General features: G+C 41.3%; 1 protein-coding gene across 1 annotated transcript in view; it reads right to left on the bottom strand.

The window, feature by feature from the left end:
* Positions 1-21,315, bottom strand: part of plekhh1 (pleckstrin homology domain containing, family H (with MyTH4 domain) member 1) — a 123,192-nt gene extending 101,877 nt beyond the window's left edge. The window contains exon 1 of the mRNA XM_034235261.1: positions 21,298-21,315. The gene's annotated coding sequence lies outside the window, so the exon portion shown is untranslated. The remainder of the gene's footprint in view (positions 1-21,297) is intronic.
* Between the last annotated feature and the right edge of the window lie 593 nt (positions 21,316-21,908).

Genomic DNA, 21,908 nt, shown 5'->3' with positions numbered 1-21,908 from the left:
GGACATCTTACTTCTTCCTTCTCTCTGTCTATACCTGTGTACTCTCATGTTCCGATTAACCCAGCTTCCCCAAATGTCTTTCTTTTTGGTGTCTATATACGCCGGGATCCGGAGTCATGGATGATCCTGCGCTCCTCTGTCCTGGATCGCGAGCCCTGGATCTTGAGTCGTGGCTGTGGTCCTGGATCATAGGTCCTGGATGGATATCCTCGTGGATTCATCTTCCTATTATACACACATGCATTTCCAAACATTTGGACTACCTATGTTGCAAATGTATTATCTTTTCAATTTACACACGGCATCTATTGCACGTCTGTCCGTCCTGGGAGAGGGATCCCTCCTCTGTTGCTCTCCCTGAGGTTTCTCCCATGTCCCCTTTAAACTGTGGGTTTTCTCCGGAAGTTTTTCCTTGTACGATGTGAGGGTCTAAGGACAGAGGGTGTCGTATTGTCATACTGATATTTTGTACAAACTGTAAAGTCCACTGAGACAAATGTAACATTTGTGATATTGGGCTATATAAATAAACATTGATTGATTGATTGATTGATTGAAACCAGGAACTCATTTATTCGTTGAGGCAAGACAAAAATGTTTTACCACCACGATCACATCATTAAATCCACTCACACCAGATCAAATGCTGTTTCAGTTTGATGCTGGTTCAGGAATGACTCTTTGGGCAGCGTAAACAACCAGCGTTTGAAGTGTTTATTCAACTTTCTATAAAGTTATTGGTCGATAGACTAGATTCTTTGTTAAACGTAGTTATAAATGAACTCTATGAAGGGGGGAAAACCTGCTTTGACAAGAGAGACAATGCACTTTTTATGAGACTAATACTCCACTTCCTGTGTAGTCTCCAAACTCAGTCTATTGTCACGAGGCTAACTTGAGATGTTGTGACATGGTTTCCTTTGTCGAGCCAATTCAGCCCTTTTAAATGTGAGCGAGTGGCGAGCTGCGTCCACAGGCGTGCAGCCGCCAGGACCTGAAGAGAAGCACGTATGGAGGAAACCGCTCTAGTTGGAGAAATCGGATCCATCTATGGGGAATGTCCCAAAATAAACCCCTCTGTTCTCCCATATCAGGCCTTGTATAAATAAGATAGCACTGCAGGCACACTGCACCATGGGAATTATCCAATCGAGTCGTGTAAACATCAGCCAATGACTTCTGGCAGGCTGGCTCTCAGGAGGGAAGTTTCTGCACTTGGGATTCATAAATAAATCACTTTTCTGGGAGGATTATGTGTCCACAGTCCCCGTCCTCCATGGCCCTCCCCCCAAAATAAACAGGGCCAAGCAGAAATAGCAGAGTTTAAGCACCACCTCCGGAAATGATTTGGGCATGTTGCTATAATTTGAGGACATTATTTTCATAGCATTTGCATTTTAGTAAGACGCAAACCTTTTTGAGACCGTGTTACTTGACCTCGTCTACGATGTACATTCCTAGTTGTAGAAATAAACAGGTCACCAATCAGAATAAAGGATCCTCTGTAACTTTGATGACATTTTGATGGATTAGATAAGAAGCTCCCTCACTTTTTCCAATTCTTCAAATAGTTTCCAACACATAAACTGAGGTCAAGTGAGAGTGAGCTGCGTTGCTATCCAGCAGTTGTTTTTAAGGGACTGTTTATGTCATTAACAGGTTCCCAGAGGAAGTAATGCAGCACCATTTAAACCCACTTAGCCCGGCCCTCCCTACACAAACTCATGGGCTTAGTGACAGACACTGAATGAAGCTTTGGGTTGGAGTAGAAAAAGGTAAAATGGTGGGAATTAGGCTACGGTCATACCCTATTGTTATACACATACAGAATACTTGAATAAACTTATTTGATGATTTTTAGGTCACAGACACTTAGGTTTAAATTAAGTATATAAAATATATTTCTGGATGAAGGTAATGTCAATGACTACATTTAAAATGACACATGTCCCAAGGAATTTCATTCATATTGTAAATATATGCAGGTATCTTACACAAGAATGAAAGATTAAGTATGAAGGCAGTTAGGAGTATGAATGCTCTATATCAGGGGTCTGCAACCTTTTTGACCAAAAGAGCCATTTTGCCCCATTTTCCATACATTTTTTTGTCTGGAGCCGCAAAACACATTTGATAGCTTGATAGCTTATAAAGTTGGATATATTGTTACATCATAGACAAAAACTACTGTTTTTTTGCATTTATTATTTATTACATTATAAAACTGTTAACCTCTAATGATAAACAAATAACTCTTATAAGGAGAATTTAAAAAAATACACAGGCTTACTTTAAAATAAATCAACACAGCACTTGGGGAGTCCTCTGCACATTTGAAGAAAATGTATATAATTAAAATGGACCACTTTGAAATAAATAAAACATATAGCTGCACCCTAAAAAGAGTTTACTGATTGAATGATGACTGAAGATCATCAGCTGTCTTCCTCTTCCGTGTTTTTCCTCCAACACGTAAAGGCTGCAGCACCCTTGACAACTTCTCTCCACATATCAAACATACCGGTAAGCCAGCATCGTTTGCTGTGAAAGCAGATAACTCTGTCCACGCTGAATTAAACCCTCTGTTCCTCCCATACTTTTCTTTTCTTTGATTTATCCAGAGTTCGCTCATCGAGCCGGGGGTCAGGTTATTCACCTGCAAGAAAAGGCGCTGATGCGGGACCACAGCAGGATATGACGCATATTTGAGTTGACCTAATTAAAACCGTTTAGATTTTTATTTATGTGTCACAGTATCACCTCAAAATACAAGATACGAAACATTTTCAACCGTGCAACAACATTTAAATAGTCCTACAAATATTTTAATTTTATTTCCTTCTTATTTTTGTCTAAGCTCAAGGGAGCCAGAGCAGAGGGCTTAAAGAGCCGCGAGTTGCCGACCCCTGTTCTTTATGAAGGCAAGAAAAAGAGGTCATTGGGGACATGTGGGTGGTGAATAAGTCCAGCTTTGAGACTGGGGATCACATCTTGTCAAACACCGGCAATAAACGGTCATCTTTTAATGAAAGTCTTGTCTTTGCTGACCTCCAGCTGATTACATTCTCCCCTCGCTGTTCAATGTTGTGAAGGCGTACTCAAGGTCTCAAGGCGACATCACTGTTGGGTGTGGTTAAAGGGTCAATAAAGAAAACTTGAGAAGTGAAACAGACTTGAATCTTTAACCGGAGAGGGCCGTAGAACTGCCTTCAAGAGACGTTAAATTATTATGTGTTTTAGTTGTTTAGCCCTGTTGTCCTTGAAAATGTACCCACGTTATCGTCCAATAATAACGTTCTTGTCTGGCGAATAACTATGTTCAATATGCAGTTCAACTTCTCTACGATGTGTACTAAAACGCTCTTGTCACAACTTTAAAACTTCAGCTCGGATTTCAATCTAGATGTTTTTTATCTTGAGGATCACCACATCCTGCTTACTGGATCTGTGAGCATGGAACATTTGATTGGTTTGTTTTTTACTACTGTGTTTATTATGTGTTGGGAAATGGTCTACAACTCAAGGTATGCCATTGTGTTGACATTTTGCAAAACAACAAACTCTTTGACCATAATAACATTACCTTTCACACAGTTGTTGATCCATGCCCATCATGCAAAGGACAATGAAGCATATCAAAGTGCTTAAGTAAATGAAAGGCAACAATGGAGGGGATTTTCCGAATGGAGGAGGCTGCTGTTGTTGTTCTTGCTCTTTCATGCTACTAACTTATTCTTGTGTGGGCATGAATGGGTTAAACGGCTCAGCGGCTAGACGCCTCATGCCTTCATATGAAGTCAGAGGCTTCAAAGAGTGGAGCGCTCCTCGCCTCCTCTGCATGTTCCATACAGTCTGCAGCACTTTTACTCATACAGTACAAGGCCTAGAAAAGTGTAGGTGGGTTGTATGGAGACACAACGAACAACCGCCAGCATCCTGTTCAATATGTCTGCAAACAGTAACTGCAACAACTAAAAACACACATATGTACTATATGTTGACACTAGGAAATATGGTTGATGCTAACATTTGCGCCTTGGTGAAAGAATTCAGGTTATTTCAGCTCTGAAATAACATCACTGCACTTTTGTGGTGCTGTGATAAAGTAGGTCTGGGGAAAGCAAGGGGGCTTCCTCTTTCCACATCAATAAGATAAGATAGGAAGTGACATAAGTTCCTGCAGAGCGCTATGCAGCTGTGGCACGAGGCTGAAAGTTAATGTGTTATTTTTTCTCAGAAAGATATAACACTTGCCAAATTTTAACTGATTAAAATCCATTCCAAAGAAATCACCAATTCACATTTTTTTGAATCGAAAACACCTATCTAATGTTTTCTTTGGATGCTAGCCATATCTTGATGAACTAATCAAATTCCTACAACCCAGTTTGGGTGGGGGCAATAATGTCTAACCTACAGCCTGTTAGTCATAAACTTATGACTACAGATAAGACAAATGGCAGTTACCTGTGTTTACCTCAACTTTTAGACATTTAGTGAAGTGTAACTGCTACTCAGATCAGTCAATTTGTCTCAAACACTCATGACATTATCAACAGAGACAGCACCGGGTGACTCATATCCCTAATATTAAACTCATCATTTCCTTTTATATTATTCCTTTTCGACAGCACTGCTGCAATATTATTAGAATATATCTCTTATTTTAGGAATACAACTCAGCAAGACCTTTAATATGTGATCTTGCCAGAACAAAAAAATGTAATGAATAAACCCAGAGGAGATAAAGTGTTGATATTCACAGAAAGAAAAAGTGATCTTTAGTTAGACCACAGAAAGCGCATGAGAACGAGAAGTTACCGAGGCCAGAGAAACATTGTTTGTAAACTGAACCCTGAACTAGCGACCGCCAGGTTCACAGTGAGTCACAGCCTGTGGTGTCGCCTGTATTTCAGCCGCTCGGTAAACAACGCAACAGATTGCCAAACTGGAGAAAGTGCCCTGGAAAGTACCCAAGAAGAAGCTATGTAGACGCGAAGGGAAAATCATCTTTAGCCTCAATCCCACGATAAGAGGACACTCTCAACCCAGACTTAATCTCTTTACTCTGAGGAAGAAAACGGAGATCAAAAGACAAGACAAAAGGTTGTGTGTAGGCTATGTCGTAGGTAAGACTGAAAGAGAAATAAAAAAGACTCAGTTAAAGGAAACACATGAGCGAAACACATGAGCTCCCAAAAACGTATTTCTTACTAGTCAACAAAACAACCTTTAGTTCTACACGACCCTTCACCATCTGAGAGCTTTTTTTTAGAAACTCAGAAATGGCCTAACCTTTGTTCTGAGGGAGATGGAGTAATGACTGAAAGTGGACACTGCACTTTCCCAAAATCAAGGTTGGCGTGGGTCACCGTGCCCCATGCAGAACTGATAATGGAGCAGCCGGGGCCACATGAGTCGACACACTGTCAAGAGTCGAAAGTCTAGAGTTTGAACCCGCTCCACTTTGGATTTGGCTGAAACTCAAGAGAGGCTACAGGCCACTCGCTCTCAGTCTGATAAACAACTCCCGGGAAGAGATGAGACGGAGCAGAGCTGGATGTACGCACAGCCTGTACAGAAAAACTTGGTGTGAAATGTGTTCAAATATGTTCATCTGAAGTATGTGTTGACTAGAACTTAAAACATGAATAGGGTGCATTCACATAACAAAAGTAATACAACTGATATGATGTCAAATGAAACTGATTATATATATATATATACACTCAGTAAACTATTGAAAATACATTTAAAATTGAAATGGAGAAGCAGCCCACAGCAACTAAACACTATTATGAAAAGTGGTGAAACAGCAGATACTGCAGTTGGTGTACGGCCGACAGCAGACCAAACACACGAGTGTTTTCATTGGCCGACCATGCACATCCCATCGGTCAAAGTTGAGCGGTGAATCACACCGAAACAGGAAACACTCATGAATTCACTCGCCCTTCAACAGAGGTGAAATGGAGATGGAGCCAAAACATACAGGACAAACTTTTGGTTTGACCCTATGTTTGATGTGCTTCCCGGTTATTTATATTCTCAATGTTTTTAAGAAAACAAGTAGCATTCAAAAAAGATATCAGGTGACCTGACGATAGCCTTATCGAGGGTCCGTGTCCCAGAAATGCGGTATCAGAACTTGCATTGGCCTTTTCCACAAGCAGCCATATTTGACTTTGTATAGTAAGAAAAGCTCTACTAGTAACATGCATGTTGTCTCTGCTCTTTAACATGTCCTGTAAGCCATAAAATAGCAACAAAAACCCTGGAACAGAGACGCTTAATTGAATTCAGCCATCACTGCATCTTTTATTCTATTAGGTTAGTTTGTCAGTCTATGAAAATGTACCCTTCGCCACAGTTTATGCCCCAGGAGTCTGACATGTGCCATGACGTGTGTGGGTGTGTTTGTGTTCATGCCAGTTGGCAAACAGGGAGTGTGGCAGTGACAAGGGCCAATAACCAAAAGGGCACCAACTCCTAAATGGAGTCAGGTACCATGGCCGAACTCATGAACCGTCTGTTGTAGACACTTGGGGATTTAATCATGGCCGCTACTGCAAATTTGCATTCTTTATTTAACCATGTCATTGCCTACAGTCATGAGCTTACATGTTGCATGTTCCTTCATTAATTAGTCTTGAATTGAAATACACAAAGCCGGGACCAAGTAATATTCCGGTAAAGTATAAGTTTACACACTGCACCAAGAGGAGCTGGGGGTTTAAAGGGGCCAGCCGCACTCTTCTGACACAGCCGTTTTACCCATGCATTGATATGCTGTAAGTCAGTGACCATCAACTGGCGGCCCACGGGCCACATCCGGCCCGACAGGCATTCTCATCCGCACGACGGGGGTGACTGTGGCGTTGGCGGAGTGGTTAGTGCGTTCGCCCCCCACTCATTTTGTTTTTACAACGTCTCGTGAGTAATGTGCAGTACCGGAGTCCAACAGAGAGGCAGCAGCTGCGGAACAGTAGACTGCGTACTGCGTAGCCTTCCCTGCCTTGAAGAAGAAGTGATCCTTCGTTGTGAAGAGCCGCCCTGCTGCGATAGAGTCCAACAGAGAGGCAGGAGCTGCGGGACAGTAGCCTAGAAGTGATCCTTCGTTAGCGTGAAGAGTCTCCGCAGTACCTGAGCGTGCTCCACTAGCACCCCCCTAACCCTAACCCCCCCCCGGTCTACAACTTCAAAATTCTGGGCTATATATAAAAATCGCTGGCCTGCGAAAGTGTCTATTGGATACAATTTGGCCCTTGGACACATGTAGTTGGTGATCCCTGCTGTAAGTGCATAAACAGTATATTTTTCAATTAGACACTGAACACAATTTGGAATGTAATTAGGACTCAGCCTTTCATTTACTTATTTTTATGTTGATAGAATAATTTACAAGTCCTCTTTTATTTGAATACTTAAAATAAGAGTGACCAACTAATAACCATGGACTTTTTTACTGCTTATCATATCAAAGGCATTTTTACGTTTATGGGCATTTTAGAAAACTGTCACGTGCTTTTTTTCCCTCCAGCCACGGAGGATTTCTGAGCCTGTTGTTTTTAACCACGTCACATCACATCAAGACCTGAGCACAGGAAGTGGGCACAAAGGGGAGTTCTGTTAGAGGCCTAAAATAGCTGCTCAGACGTAGAGATTATGTCTCTAGACTTTTTCTGCTTGGGCGCGTCCTTTTATTGTACTTCAGTGACAGCTCATTGTAATAATATAAAGGGGAGATATTTTTAAAAACAGGAGGCCTCGAAGAGAACCAGTTGTCCGAGTAAACTGCAGCAGTACAGTTCAAGCAGAGCCTTATGACAAGGTACTTCATTTAAACTTACTTAGGAAAGAAAGACATCAGTGTAGTGGCTGCAAAGTTCATTAGGCAGTGACACTATTTCTTGGAAATCTCCAGGGTGCTTTATATCGGAGGAATTGGGGGTCGACGCTTAAAGTCGGTACTTCAACTTCGAGGAGGTCACCCTCTTTAACAGCCATGAATCACCGAAAATCAACACGCTCAGTCATTCCCACAAGAGCCTTTTCCCATCAAACTATCAAGGGTCATATAAAGTGTGTGTCATTGTAAGGGAGATAGGTCGTAAAAACATCGCGCCACAGAACCTCAATACTTTAACCCATGTCAGGAAACGGCCATGCGATAATTGACTTTGGATCTATTTTCCCTTTGAGGGTGTTTTTTGTGAAACTGCAGGGTCATTATCATCAGGATTTCTCCTCTGTATCCTCATGACTCATGAAATGTATGTGTGACAAGTTAATGTATTTGACCTGATATTAGGAGGATCAACACATTCGTCGCAGGACAAACCATAACAGAACCTCACATATAGTGGAAGGAAGAGGTAGACTAAACATAAACACATCCATTCACAGCACTGGGACTGTAAAAGCCCGGGCATGGCTGGCAGCAGCGTTACCACAGCCACAGATGTGCAAAGTACAACTACTGCACTGTAAGCTGATTCTCAGTAAAGATGTGTTGCTGATCTGCGATAATGCTCGAAAAATCTGAAAATTGCCAGACATAATATTACATCACTTTTTATGTAGGTTTTGTTCTTTATATCCCAGCTTTAAATACCAAGTGATTGTACTGTACACTCCATGCAAACACTCTCTTGGAGCTTCTATTATGTATTTATTATTACGATAAGCAGAATTGTTATCTTATTCTAATTGACTTATATATTTGTCACTACTCCTGCATTACTTGCACATCAGTCTCGCAACACTTTCTTGCATTATTTTATTTAGAATCTGTTTTTTCTTTCCATGTTTTTATAGTTTTTTTATTTGCTTTGTTGTTTAATGTCTTTTAATTATTATGTTGCATTGGTGGAGGAGCCTGGGATTTAAGATTGTCATTGCCAGAACTACACTGTAGCTACGTGCATATGACAATAACGCCTTTGAATCCTACGAATCTTCAATCTGCTTTGTCACTCTTCACTACAGACGTCCAGCAGGAAGCTCTAACCCGCCCCCCCATCCTCTTTTAACCTGGCCGAGTGAAGGCCACCGTCTGATCCACTCCTCCTTAAAACTCTTATCATGCGTGCACAAGGGCACATTTACACCAAAACACAGATTGCTTGTAACCCTTCTTTACAGGCTTATTAATTAACACAACTCCTAAACCCGATGACACATAGAGAGGAAATTAATTAACAACAAAAAAAAGCAATCTCAACCAACTTCGCCTTCTTATTCCTCCCCGCTCACCTTCTAACTACTTCCAAAAACCCAGCTCTCCCACTCTTTCCCTCCCTATCCCTCGTCCTTCCCACTCCCCTTCCCCCCTTTTCATCTTTCTCTCTGACAGCTGGCTCTGATTATGGCTGTGAAAAATGGGGCAGTCACGCCAGAAATCCCCCCTCCAGCATTCCTGCAGCATGACTCCGCACTTTCTCCCTGTAGTGGTGCTCGGCCCATCTCTGCCTCCCTCCCTCTGTATCGCTCTGTCTTTCTTCAGCTGTCTCTCTTTCTTTCTCTCTCTCTCTCGTTGTTTTACCATTCAAATACAAGCAAAGAAAAGGGGGAACGTTTATGCAAGCAGCTGTTTGTTTGAGGGGATTTGTGTCCTGCTGAAATGGATGTTTTCAAAAATGAGCTGGACTCGGGGAGAAAAAAATGAATGGGAGATTTTGTTTGAGTTAGTCATACGACAAAGACAGATGGAAGAAATATTGAAGCAGCAGTGGACAGCTTCTTCTCAAATGGAGCGCAATACAAAAACACAGCGAGCCCGCACAAGAGCAAGCACACTCCATCACAGCCTCGTGCTATGACGTTTATGGTACATTACAAGACTATATAATGGTTACAGCATGTCCTAGAGCACATTGTTTTGGCAGATTTTTCCATACTATTTATTTGTCTTATATGAAAAAGCCACAAACCACAGAAGCATAAATGCTGGTTGGGTTTCGTTACATGAGTTGGCTCAGTTGAATCAGTTCGGACTATAAAAAGCTCCTTTTTAGCACATCTATCCACACCTGTGCTAGTGTGCCAAACGTTCCACCTTGGTTGCTTCATATACTGGAAAATAGGAAACGTGCCCAGAATTCGTAACAGAATCTTGACGCCATGAAACCCAAAATAGTTGGCAGTGAAATTATTTTCTTTATAAACAAAAATGATCAGGGGATTAATAGATAATGTGTTATAATCTGAGTAATAAACCTAAATGTTACAGCTGAATTACATAGTATACTATAACATTTAATGAAACATTTAAATACATCTGCAAAGCCCTAGATTTACTGTGAAGATCCACAATAGCTTTGCCAGTACTGTACATTAATGGGGCGACATGCAGTGCGTCCATGTCAAGCTACTCCAACACCCAAAGTGTCAAGTTTTTTAGCGAGGTGTGTGTTTATTGTAACATGTGGCATGAAGAAAGGTAATAAATTCAGCTCAGTACTTTATGAAATACTTATTTTACCGTAGACGATCAGCTATGGGCTTAAATTCTGCCTTTCTTAATTGTAGCCATGTGTTACATTTAGCTAAAGGGTCAAAGCGAATAGCTAAATATACAAAGGAATCCAATGAACCTAAATGTTAGAGCCAGCAATAGTTTTGGAACATCTTAAACTTTATCTCAGGCATTTAAATACATTCATAATATCTGTTCAAACAACTTTGAAAGTAGATCCCATTCTAAGCGGAGCAAAGCTGTGTTAAATGCTAACGTTCTCATATAAATGCAGTATCACTAACATGTTAACATTATGTGCACCGTCTCAGTTTAGCATGTTAAGCTGAGGTTGACTGATCATAGAACAGCCTTGAATAAAATCAAATGCATCCTGGTGTCGGTGCAAGATGAAGACATGGTATCATCAAAGTCATTGGGAACTCTACCTGAGGTGAATGTGAGTATACGTAATATCAAGACAATCCTTTTGATGGTTGGTCAATAAATATGACCCAGAATCCAAAATGTCAAGAAAGTTATAATATGCTTTAACTAAAAGATCAGATTTGTAAGTTTTGTATGTATAAGATTTAAGAAATCTTCTGTAAATGGTAGTATTTTTTTGTTTTGAATACTATTTGCATGCCTTTTACAGTGTTCTACCCATCTATGCTTTGCTGTACTAATGAAGATTTCGGACGAATAAAGGAATTCTGATTCTGAAATACATTGTTTCTTGCCAAGTAATAAATCCAATTAGTGCAGATGTTTAAAAATGTACAGTATATATGCAAAGACCGACATTGACACCTTGTTTGGACGGCCAGTCCACGCCTTTACTTGAAAAGTGACCAACTTATTTTTTGTGTAAACAGTGTCCCAGCTCTCTGTCAATCAGATGTATTTGTCTTTTTAATTATATATTATATTATATATATCTTTGAGCTAGCAGTCATTTTCCTACACCCTCTGCTGTATCTCCTACATCTGAAATACCTTGATAATCTCCACTGTCCAACAGGGAGTGGTGAGCGTTGTTACAGCATGAAGTGAGCGCTCCAGAGGCCAGCAGATGCCTTGTGTCAGGTTGCATAAACAAGATAAAACACTTTCATCCATCATGCTGCTGAACCCGGAGCTTTAGGCCCTCTTATCCGGCTCAAGGCACCTTGTTGAAGCAAAGACATTTTCAGGGCGCCAACCTTGATATTACCTCATTGGAGATAAATCATGACTGTATACTGAGCTCTACAAATACACTCTATGCCTTTCTCTACTTCTCCTTGACCTTTGGAGAAAGGTTTCAACATTATTATTGCAAAACTCTTCAGCCTCTAATCACGTCAAAGTATTGAAAGCTTTAGCAGAAGGCAGTTTTAATCTCACATGACAGCAACGTGATGGAAGCTGTTGATTCACAGGATCAACAGCCTGTGGTTCAACTCCATTAAGACATTGAGTCAAAGATCGAAAAAAGTTAAGCTCCTGAGTTTCACCCCAGGGTATGATACTGGTCTAATTTCACAATTTTCAATGTTGACCGTAAGGTGCAAATTCACTGAAAAAACTGAATCGTTGACTTTATTTAAAGGTCCCCTATTATACTGTTTTTCATCAATATATCACAGGTCTCAGATATATACAAAACATGTCTGAGTGCTGATTCTCTGTCTGTTACTTTAGATGAAAATAAGGAGCCCCTCCCCACGCCCCTCTGAGAGAGATTTGGTTACAAAGAACACAATGGTGCTCTAGGAGGAGATTCAGGTGATAAGGTGGGGGGGGGGGGGGGGGGGGGGGGGGGGGGGGGGGGTTACCTTGGTTGGTGATTGGCTAATGGTTACACAAGACAAAACATCGTTATGACATCATAAAGTGGCCAAAATCTGATCAGCTCATTTTCAGACAGGTTTTTATAGAAATGGATCAAAAAGAGAGAGAATCTTTTTTCCTGAAACTTTCAGAGTCTCTTTCCACAGAGGGGACATATGGTTATGAATAAAAGACGTGAACGAGTGGATTTTGCATAGTAGGTGACCTTTAAGTGTATTACAGATTTCTCATAACTGTATAAGGTTAGTTGAAAGCAATAATAATATTAGGTTCCACTTAAAATGACTGCTTTCAACTAACCTAATACAATTAAGATAAGATAAGACTTTATTTATCCCGAAGGAAATTGTTGTGCCAGAGTAACATTATTATTTTTTCATTATGTGAAATCTGTTGACGGAATACGCTCAGTGTTGTACGTCAATATTGATGTCATCGTTCAATAGGAGAGACGACATTGTGACCGTTTTTCGGTGGTATTTCAATGTTTAACCCATGGTGAGTCATAAAGCGAGAAGAGAAAGTTGCCCACAGTGGAAGCTCCAGTACTGTACCGGTCCCACCTACAGATCTGCCCTTTGTCTCCACAGCTGCACATTGTCTGTTTCCTTACCTGCTAACTCTGTTCCATTCACAAAGTAGACCCAGTAGAAACATTAAAGCTTGATTGTTCGGACTTTTAGCCGACGTGGATGATCAAAGCAGGTAGAGGTGAACTTCCAAGGGCCCTGGAAACAGCTGTGGAGTTTATATAAAAATGATGGTAAATGATTGAGGTCACCATATTAAACGTACTCATAGTTTTACCCCCTTTGGGATGGTGCTCATGTGGAACTCATTTTCATCCTCCTCTTCATAATATCCTTGATTTTATTGGATTGAGTCGACTCGCGTGTTGGCGTTGTCAAAAGATCTGAATGAGTGTCTCACATAGAAATTGACCGCATCCTGCTCCTAAGCCAGCATGAAAGCAGGGTAAAAAAGAATTTTTGTTCTGGTATGAAAGCCGCATTATTAGCATCAAAAGCTCATTTTGTGACTCTTATTACAAATCAATTTCTAGCTGGGAAGCCTGCAGTGAGTTTTATTAACTTGGATCACACTTGCACTGTAGCTGTTGCAGCACAGAGTGGAGAAAAAACACAGGCCTTTGATGCATGTGCACGCCTGGTAAAGCACTTAAAGCTCTGTATTATGATAACAAAAGTAAAAAATGAAGATTTGAGTTTAATGGTGTACATACAGTTCCTTTCGACAGCATTTGGACCGTTCTTCGCTCCGAGTGTGGACTTGGAGCGCTTCAACGGAGTAAACATTGTTAACAGACACTTGGAAGGTTTCAATGAGGAGAAAGGGGGATTGTTTGGGTGTATTTTGGCAGCGGTTTTGGCGTACACTTGTACTGGTAATGGTATGAAAGTGGGGGCTGTCGGTTTGGGATTTTTGGTAAATGCACCATTATTTATGAGTCGGGTGGGCTGAGCAGGACAATAAACTTTGGGTTCTGGGAAAGCCATTGAATTTTACTAGACTTTCTAGAACCTATAAGAGTAAGGCAAGGCAAGGCAAGAAAAAAAAGACAAACCAGAAAGTATTTAACAAGTGCAAAAAGCGTTTCCATATTCAGCTGCTCCCCTGGGTTGACAGAGTCACGTACGACCGATGTGACACTCAAAGTGCTGACTGGAAACACCCACAAGTGCTGTGTACGTTTTGATGTTAATGACATTAAACCACAGACAAAACGTAAAAAAAAAAAATGCACTGCATAATTTATAATACTGCTTGCTTGTTAAATCTCCAGGCACTCTTGTTGCTGGTCAAATCACAATAAACATCTTCTTTTACATGTCATTTGATCTCTTTTTCATGAGCTCAACATCAATTGGACCTTTGTTTTAGGGGTTCTTCTAGAATTGAGTGACACTACATTGAAATAAGACATGATCATTCAGTTGCAAGAAGAAAAGGACATTTGAAACAGTACAACCATGTGTAACAATCTGTATTGCATGCAGGACTCCATCTTTTCAAGTCTGTAGAATATGAAATGCTGACTGATGTCTTCATCGAATAAGTCAAAATCTGCTATTATATTGCTAATGCTAGGTTGAAATGGTTCAAAATGAGGTGTTTGAACCGAAGCATAACCGTCCATGTTGGTGGGAAAGGGGGAGTAGATTATTTGTGTCGGAAACAATGAGACCCAGCACTGTTAAAGGCTCAACAATGGCCTAATTGACTTGTTAAGAAGGCAGTGGTTTGGTCTGGACCTGTAGATGCTTCAACATGTTGGCAGACAGGATATTGGACCCCTGTGTGGTATATACCTGAAGGACAATCCCCATTGTCCTGTTGGATAGTAACGGCTGGAGCCCAGGAACTGCTCTGGACTGGATGTTAAACCCTGGCAGCAGAAAATTACAGCTTTGGCCAGGAAAGTCAACCAAATGGGCTGATTCTTCTCATTCAACCCAAAGAACTCCACACAGCTGCACTTTCATTCACTGCCAGGGAAGAAGACAGTCTGAAAGAGGGAGAGGAGAAAGAGAGGCAGAGTGGGGAACAGTTGGGGGCTTTTGGACTGGACCAGTCTCAAAGACCAAGAGGGTTGTTTTCTTTACAAAAACAGAAGAAAAGAAGCGGCCTCATCTTGGACATCAGATTCTATTTTGGGGTTGTGGGCAATCACACAAAATCCCTGTTATTTTCTTTGCGTAATTGGGAGCGCTTTTGCCAAATTACAATCAAAGCGGGAAGATGGTGATGTGTTCAGGCCCCTGTAGGAACATTCAATGCTGTGAGTCTTGTCTCTATTCCTCAGAGGAAATATTTCTGCCAAAGGCTCCTTGATCTTTATCCACATAGCTTGAGTTTTACTCATTTCCTCATCGTTTTTCCATTAAAGTGAACACGGACACACTTCACGAGCTCATGTGACTCTCTGGGAGTTGCGGCAGGTCACAAAGAAGAAAAGAGCTGAAGTTATACGAACGTTTCATCTCAGGAAGACAGGCAAAGGTGCCGTTTAACAGATGAATAATCTGCTGCTGCAGCAGAAACACCTGTTGCTCTCTGAGTTCACCACAACACCCACATACTGCTGTTCTGCAGCTACACTACCTCCATAAGCTAAGGTCACTGCAACAAAAGAAAACACATGCGGAGAGACAAGTAAAGAGTGAACCCTGAAAATATTCCACAATTTGAAGACATATTTACTGATCAAGGGGGATTAGTTTGCAGTGTGGCCAAAAAGGTTGAAACATACACAGAGACAGTAAAAACAATATGGCACACACTCAATACCAGTGGCAGCGTTGAAGGTGTCAAACCACATAGGAAAACACACATAGAAACAGAAAACATAACAAGATACAAAACCAAATACCAAGAGAGCCAACAAATATAGAAATGTGCTGACAATGGAACAAACATAACGAAAAACAGAGACAGGCAGCAAATAACAAATAACACAGAAGCTCAACCGAAAAACAGAAAAGGCTTCAAATCTGAAAACATAGCAATGCATTCTCAATTTATGTGTGTTGTCAAATTGATGAATGACTTTCTTAACTTGCCTGTGTTTTATTTATTTGCAGCATCTCTTTCTAAATGCTGAGCATGTGTTGTTTGTGTTTTTTCAACTTATGTTGTATTCAATTGCAGCAGTGCGTTGACTTCGCAAGGCCTCCCTGAAGCTAACACTAACCAGCAATACCTTCATAGAGAGTGGTAATGGAAAACAATAGATGTCCTGCAGTGTGTTCATCCTGTGATCTGCAGATCATTTGAAGCATTCTGGCAATAAAGACAGGCACCAAACAAGGTTTAAACTAGCCGTGGTAATGATAAAAGCACAATAAATCATCACACGCCTAGGAATTTGAAATCAGCACATGTTCTGGGTCGACTGAGGACTCACAAACAACAGATCCTATTCTCACTGCTCAACATCACTTTAATTAAAACCACGCTACCGTTAATCCACACATCACCAAGAGCTCATTTCCAATTGTCTCATTTACGATAGGGGAGCTGTTGTCAAACAGAAAATGCAACCATGTCAGAATGTGTCTTCTTCTCCAACAGCATCTGGAGGAATATCAATAACTGGAGAGAAGAAACGTCCAATCCAATAAATCAGCGAAGGATAAAGTGTGAGAAAAGTGGGCAGGGTCGCACGGGCGGTTGGCTTTGTGTATTGTCCAGAGCCGGACACATGGACGGTGTAATTCAAGTCCAGGAGTGACCACACAGGGCCAGTTGTGAGGTCTGAGAGAGCTGCAGAATGGAGACAGATGGGGCAGGATTTTTCGGTGAGAGAATGCTTTCCACTGTTCCTACGCCATACAAAGCCCATTGATTTTCTTCCCCTGCGTTGAGTGAGGAGCTGAGGAATATCTCGTTTCAGTGTCCGCCGCATGGTCATGACACCTGGACCAGGGTCAGGGCTGTCCGGTCCCCAGCGGAGGCACGCTGAGCCCAGGGGGGAGTGGACACAACAAGCAGTAGATTCCTCCCTGTGTCCTTTAAACCCTTCCTACCAGAAGTGAGTGTGCACTTGCGTATCATCAGTGCGCTGCATTGTGTGTCATATATATGTGTTCATCGTCTCTTTTCTATAGCTCGATGGCTTTGACCTTTGCCGCGACCCCTGGTGTGCCAGTGGAAAACCAAACTCTCCCTTCCCATGAGCCCTCTGGACAGACAGAGATTGTTCCTCAGGAAACGCAGGTCAGGAAGTCAGAGGAGGAAGCTGGCCTTTCGTTCTAAATACAACCCTCCTCTAGAGAATCGGACAGTTAATCTCCTTTAAACCCCCACTCTCTCTTGTTTTGTTGCTACATTCGCAACCAAATATCAGATTTAATACCCTATTTTGCTGCGAAATTGGCCATGACAGGGGCTTTCATTTCCAAGATGGAGTTTGTTTTGATCGTGATTGTAATGCAGTGACGTGTCGAAGCAATCCAAATGAGCCGAGCCGAGCATTGATGATCCCACCCAGTGTGAGCGGAGGGGCAGTGGAAGTGGAGAGGATGGGCACGCTGGAGCAAGTCATGGGAACGACATCAGCAAGAGCAGCTGGCGGTTCACCACTAACAATGCTGTGGCTACTCTTATGGACAATTAATCGCTTCTAGTTCTCATTCTGCTCCCTCGTTCCCTCACCCCGTTCTCTGAGGCTAGTTTCACCCTACAAGATGACCACAGTCCTCCCATATGAAACTGGCAAACATACCATGAGACATGAAAGGAGGCGATCATGGATGTCCTGGCTGTCAAAGCTTACAAGAACCGGATCACGCAAATTGGGATGTTGGGAAGAGAATGTAAACAGAGAGGAAACCCCACGTGGTGTTAATGCGAACGTGGGCCGACACAGTACAACATATTTATGAAAGCTTGTTTAACTTGACTCTCCTTGACCTCTCATTGCTCAACTATCTGCCCTGACAGTATTAAGAAAGACGTGCTGGGAAAAAATGGGAAGTTATCGCAGGGTTATGTAATCTACGGCTTATAATAGGACAGTTTCTGTAACATATCATGCTTCCAGTGGTCAAATGTTCATGTGGTGAAGTAATGTTCGTAAGAAAAAAATGTAGGCTCTTGGACCTAACTCGAGTATTTCCATATTAAGTCTTTTTGTACTTAATGTTGGACTACTTTAATTTCACCTTTTGAACCTTTATTTTGTGATCTGGCCAAGAAGGCAGCAAATCACATGTACAATAAAAAACAGTGTGTCTTAGGTCACTTTGAATGACATATCAACTTCATTTTTATAGGTTAAACTACCTGTATTTAAAGTAGTTAAAATCAGCTTAACCTAAAAAAACTACAAAAACGAAATATGTAAAGACTTTGTACCAATAATGAAATTATTTGATTATATAACACTCAACAGAACAATGTTTCTGTAATTAAAGTACTTTAACTTTACACATCTTAAGCATTCATAAGCAAACATTCAAAACATTGCTGATAACACTCTTACCCTTATTCTGTATTCAGGATGTTAGCCTGTAACAAAGTATTTTTACATTCTGGTAATACTACTTGTGCTTAAGACATAAAACAGTTTTTATCACAAGGGAAATGATAGTGCAGAAGTAACATGGCAGGAAACAGATTGTCGATTGCAGAACTAGGAAAGAGTTAAAAAATAAACAAAATATAAACAGTAAAGAAAAGTAAAATATATATCTAATGTTCAATCACTGGGTGCTCGCTTGTGATTGACACGAATAACTTAGTTATATTTTCACTCCAATGTAAAAGATGAAAAACACATTATAGTGAAGAAGTGACGTTCCACTTACTGTGTGTGTGTGTGTGTGTGTGTGTGTGTGTGTGTGTGTGTGTGTGTGTGTGTGTGTGTGTGTGTGTGTGTGTGTGTGTGTGTGTGTGTGTGTGTGTGTGTGTGTGTGTGTGTGTGTGTGTGTGTGTGTGTGTGTGTGTGTGTGTGTGTGTGTGTGTGTGTGTGTGTGTGTCAGTAGAATTCATCAAAAAAGTCCCCAGAATACACATGATGTACCCTGAGGCATTAAGAAATACTACTTATTTCTTCTTTAAAATGTCCTTTAATGAGCCTGTGGTCACTCTAAGTGGGATGTGGTGCAGCACAGCGTGACATTACCCCACAACTAGTCTGAGCATTTGTGTTTTTGTGTAGCTGATAAGTCTCTTTGCTTCACACAAGGCCATAAAGTTAGTGTGTCAGTGGAAAGGCTGATTACACAATGCTGTGCTGAGTCCTAATTCACCTCAAAGCCACACGAGGAAAGAGCTGAGTTTGACTGTGCTGACTTAAGTGTCTAATCTTAGAAATCCTCACTCAAAATTCTGATTAGCTAAATGTATGCTTTGGAGAAATATTGAGATATTACAGTAAAAAGAGAGGGGAGTAAAAAGGAAATGCTGCAACAAGAGGAAAGGGGAAAACCCGCCCTCTGTTGGCGTTAATGTGGAACTACAGTAAACTGTTGCTTCAACACACTGTCACCACGGACAACTTCCAATTTGCTGAGATTCCCCATGACTTCTTTCATCTCCTGTTCGGGAAGATAAAAGATTTAACATCCAGGCATCCCACTTAAATGTTATCAGTGACCTCAAGCCTCTTCCTCCCTTGTAAGGAGGGGGTCATCGGCGCAGGAGGCAGGAATCAGCCATGCAGCAAGGGCTGAGGAGTGACTGACTGCAGCAACAACACACACTGATGAGCCAGAGGAGGACAGCTCTGACCTCGAGGAGCACAAATCCTCAGAAATTAAGTCTCAGGAGAGAGCTCCACTCTTTAACAGTGAGAGGAACATCCTGCAGGAGGAGAGCAGAGATATAGCTTGTTTCTTTTTGTGTTTTTAACTTGGGAAGAGGAATAATGGGTCAGGAAAACCTCATAAATATTCCTCCTTTCACTTTTGCAAGAGTCAAAACAATCAGTCCAATTTTTGGATGAGTCAATCAAGAACCAACAAATCTGTATTTACTTATAGTTGGTTTATTAATTCCAGTAATTTTCAAACAATCTTAACTTTTAATTTGTGGGAATTAACTTATTTTCTTTTGTTCTTGAATATATTTGGATTTTTTGATCGTTGGTTGAGAAAAAAAAAATAGTGAAAGACATCACCTTAGGACAAGAAGGGTTTGCATTGCAGTCAGCAAATCCCAAATATACGGATGCATTTCAACATACGTCATTTCTTAACAAAACTAAAATGTGCTGATATTTGCCAGGCACTGTGTGAAAATGATGTAGTATAGTGTCTGCATGTTTTAAACAGGAACACATCTGACAATATCCCCTGAGACAATTTCATTTGGCAGGAAACAGGTGCCTCCTCCTAAACCTGGAAGGACGACTCCTCCGCACAATATCAGGCAGGCACGATACATCTGAGAGTATTAAAGTAAACAACTGCAGTGTGGGGGCTTCTTGAGGTTAAGAAGACATTTCATATCAGGCTTTTTGTGTCCTGCACCCTGCTGACCTTGTAGAGTTGAAATCTGTACGAGGATCACGTCACGGCTCTCTATTTGACTTAAATAGCTCTTTAATGTATGACATGTTATGGGTCTTTAAGACCTTTTACAACAACCAGGAACGTTTTGTGCTTTAAATAAAAAATGGTTATTCCCCTTCTACATCCCTGCTGTAGTTTGTCCTCAGAGGATCAATCCGATCTACTAAATCAATCAGTGACAGGGCCTTTGAACTGCAGACGTGATTTCCAGCGAGTCCGTCATCCCACCCTGTCGTCTGTGAAAACACTCGGGGGGGAGAGATTACACCAAACAGCCCCGGCTCATAAAACTCTTTTTATGTTAAAACACACCCTCGCTCCTTGCTGTGACAGGGTCCAGAATATCTCAGAAAGATACATCTACTTGGGAGCCTAACATTAGCTCCTCAAAGGTCAGACTTGGATCAGAAATGTTTGAAATGAAAGTGCTGTTTCTGGCCTCTTTCTAACTCAGCTAAATTCAACTTTTCAGTACAAAAACAACTTCCCCTGCCTCCTTCACGTCTGCTGTTGAGACAAAGCTCTCCACCCCCTGTGCTGCTCCTGTATAGGCTAAGAAGAGGAAGGGAAAAGGGAATGTTTTGCCTCTTTCTCTCTCCCCACCCCTCTTCCCTCACCTCCCTGGGGCAGCGCTCTGTAGTAATAAACGTCCCCCATAAATCTCCCCCTCACGCCATCATCCCCTCCTCCAACTACTTTTTTTTTTTTCGTGAACAGCTTCTTTTCTTCTCCCCCCCAACCCTGCCTTTCTTTCGCCTCCTCTCTTTTCTATTGCAACCCAACCCTGACATTGACTCTGCACATGGCCCATGGCTGCTCTGTCATGGATTCAGAGGGAAGGAGGCAGAGAGGGAGGACAATAGACTTTGTATAGGTGAAACCAGTTCTTTCATATGTTTCTGCAAACATCATTGTCACCGGCTGTGGTTGAATCTGGTGAGCTCATTCGTGTATCAGGTTATCGCCTACCTGATGGAATGACACATCCCTGCACATAATCAGAAGAGTTCACACCAGCTGGCGAGGAAGAGGAGCTGTAATAGAAACAGTAGGAGAATAAACGTTTTAACAGGAAAATAGCTGTGGTCGGGAAAGAGTTAAAAGGCTGCCTGAATTCACCGGAAAGTCCCACACGTGACGTTACAGTCCAGCAATTAAGAGTAAATTAATTACAGAGTGGATGGTAGCTGAAACCCTGAGGACAGTGAAGCGCCTCCCAGTAAACAACTCCAGACTGCTTGAGTACCAGACTTCTATTAAAGAAAAGACGGAAATAAAGTTGTAACCTACTTTTTGCTACTGGTTTTTAAGATCTACTGATAGTAAGTTAGTTGTATTTCCTTTGTCAATAAAGTTAGGACACTATACCTCCAACATTTTTAATGAACACAGCATGTAATGTACTATAAGTCTAAATAATCACTTTTGATGTAAAATCTGAAGTTTACACTGACTAATATGGTTTACTTAAGAGTTGAGGATATAAAGTGTGTTAGTTTTACTTCATGTTGGTTAGAAATAAAGCCGACAACTGCTTAGTATTCATACTGCGTGCTACAGTGTAGTAATCTCAAAGCAAC

This window comes from Gymnodraco acuticeps, unplaced genomic scaffold (genome assembly GCF_902827175.1).
Source record: "Gymnodraco acuticeps unplaced genomic scaffold, fGymAcu1.1, whole genome shotgun sequence".
In the NCBI taxonomy this organism is placed as follows: domain Eukaryota; kingdom Metazoa; phylum Chordata; class Actinopteri; order Perciformes; family Bathydraconidae; genus Gymnodraco; species Gymnodraco acuticeps.
This window is presented reverse-complemented; position numbering and strand designations above follow the sequence as displayed.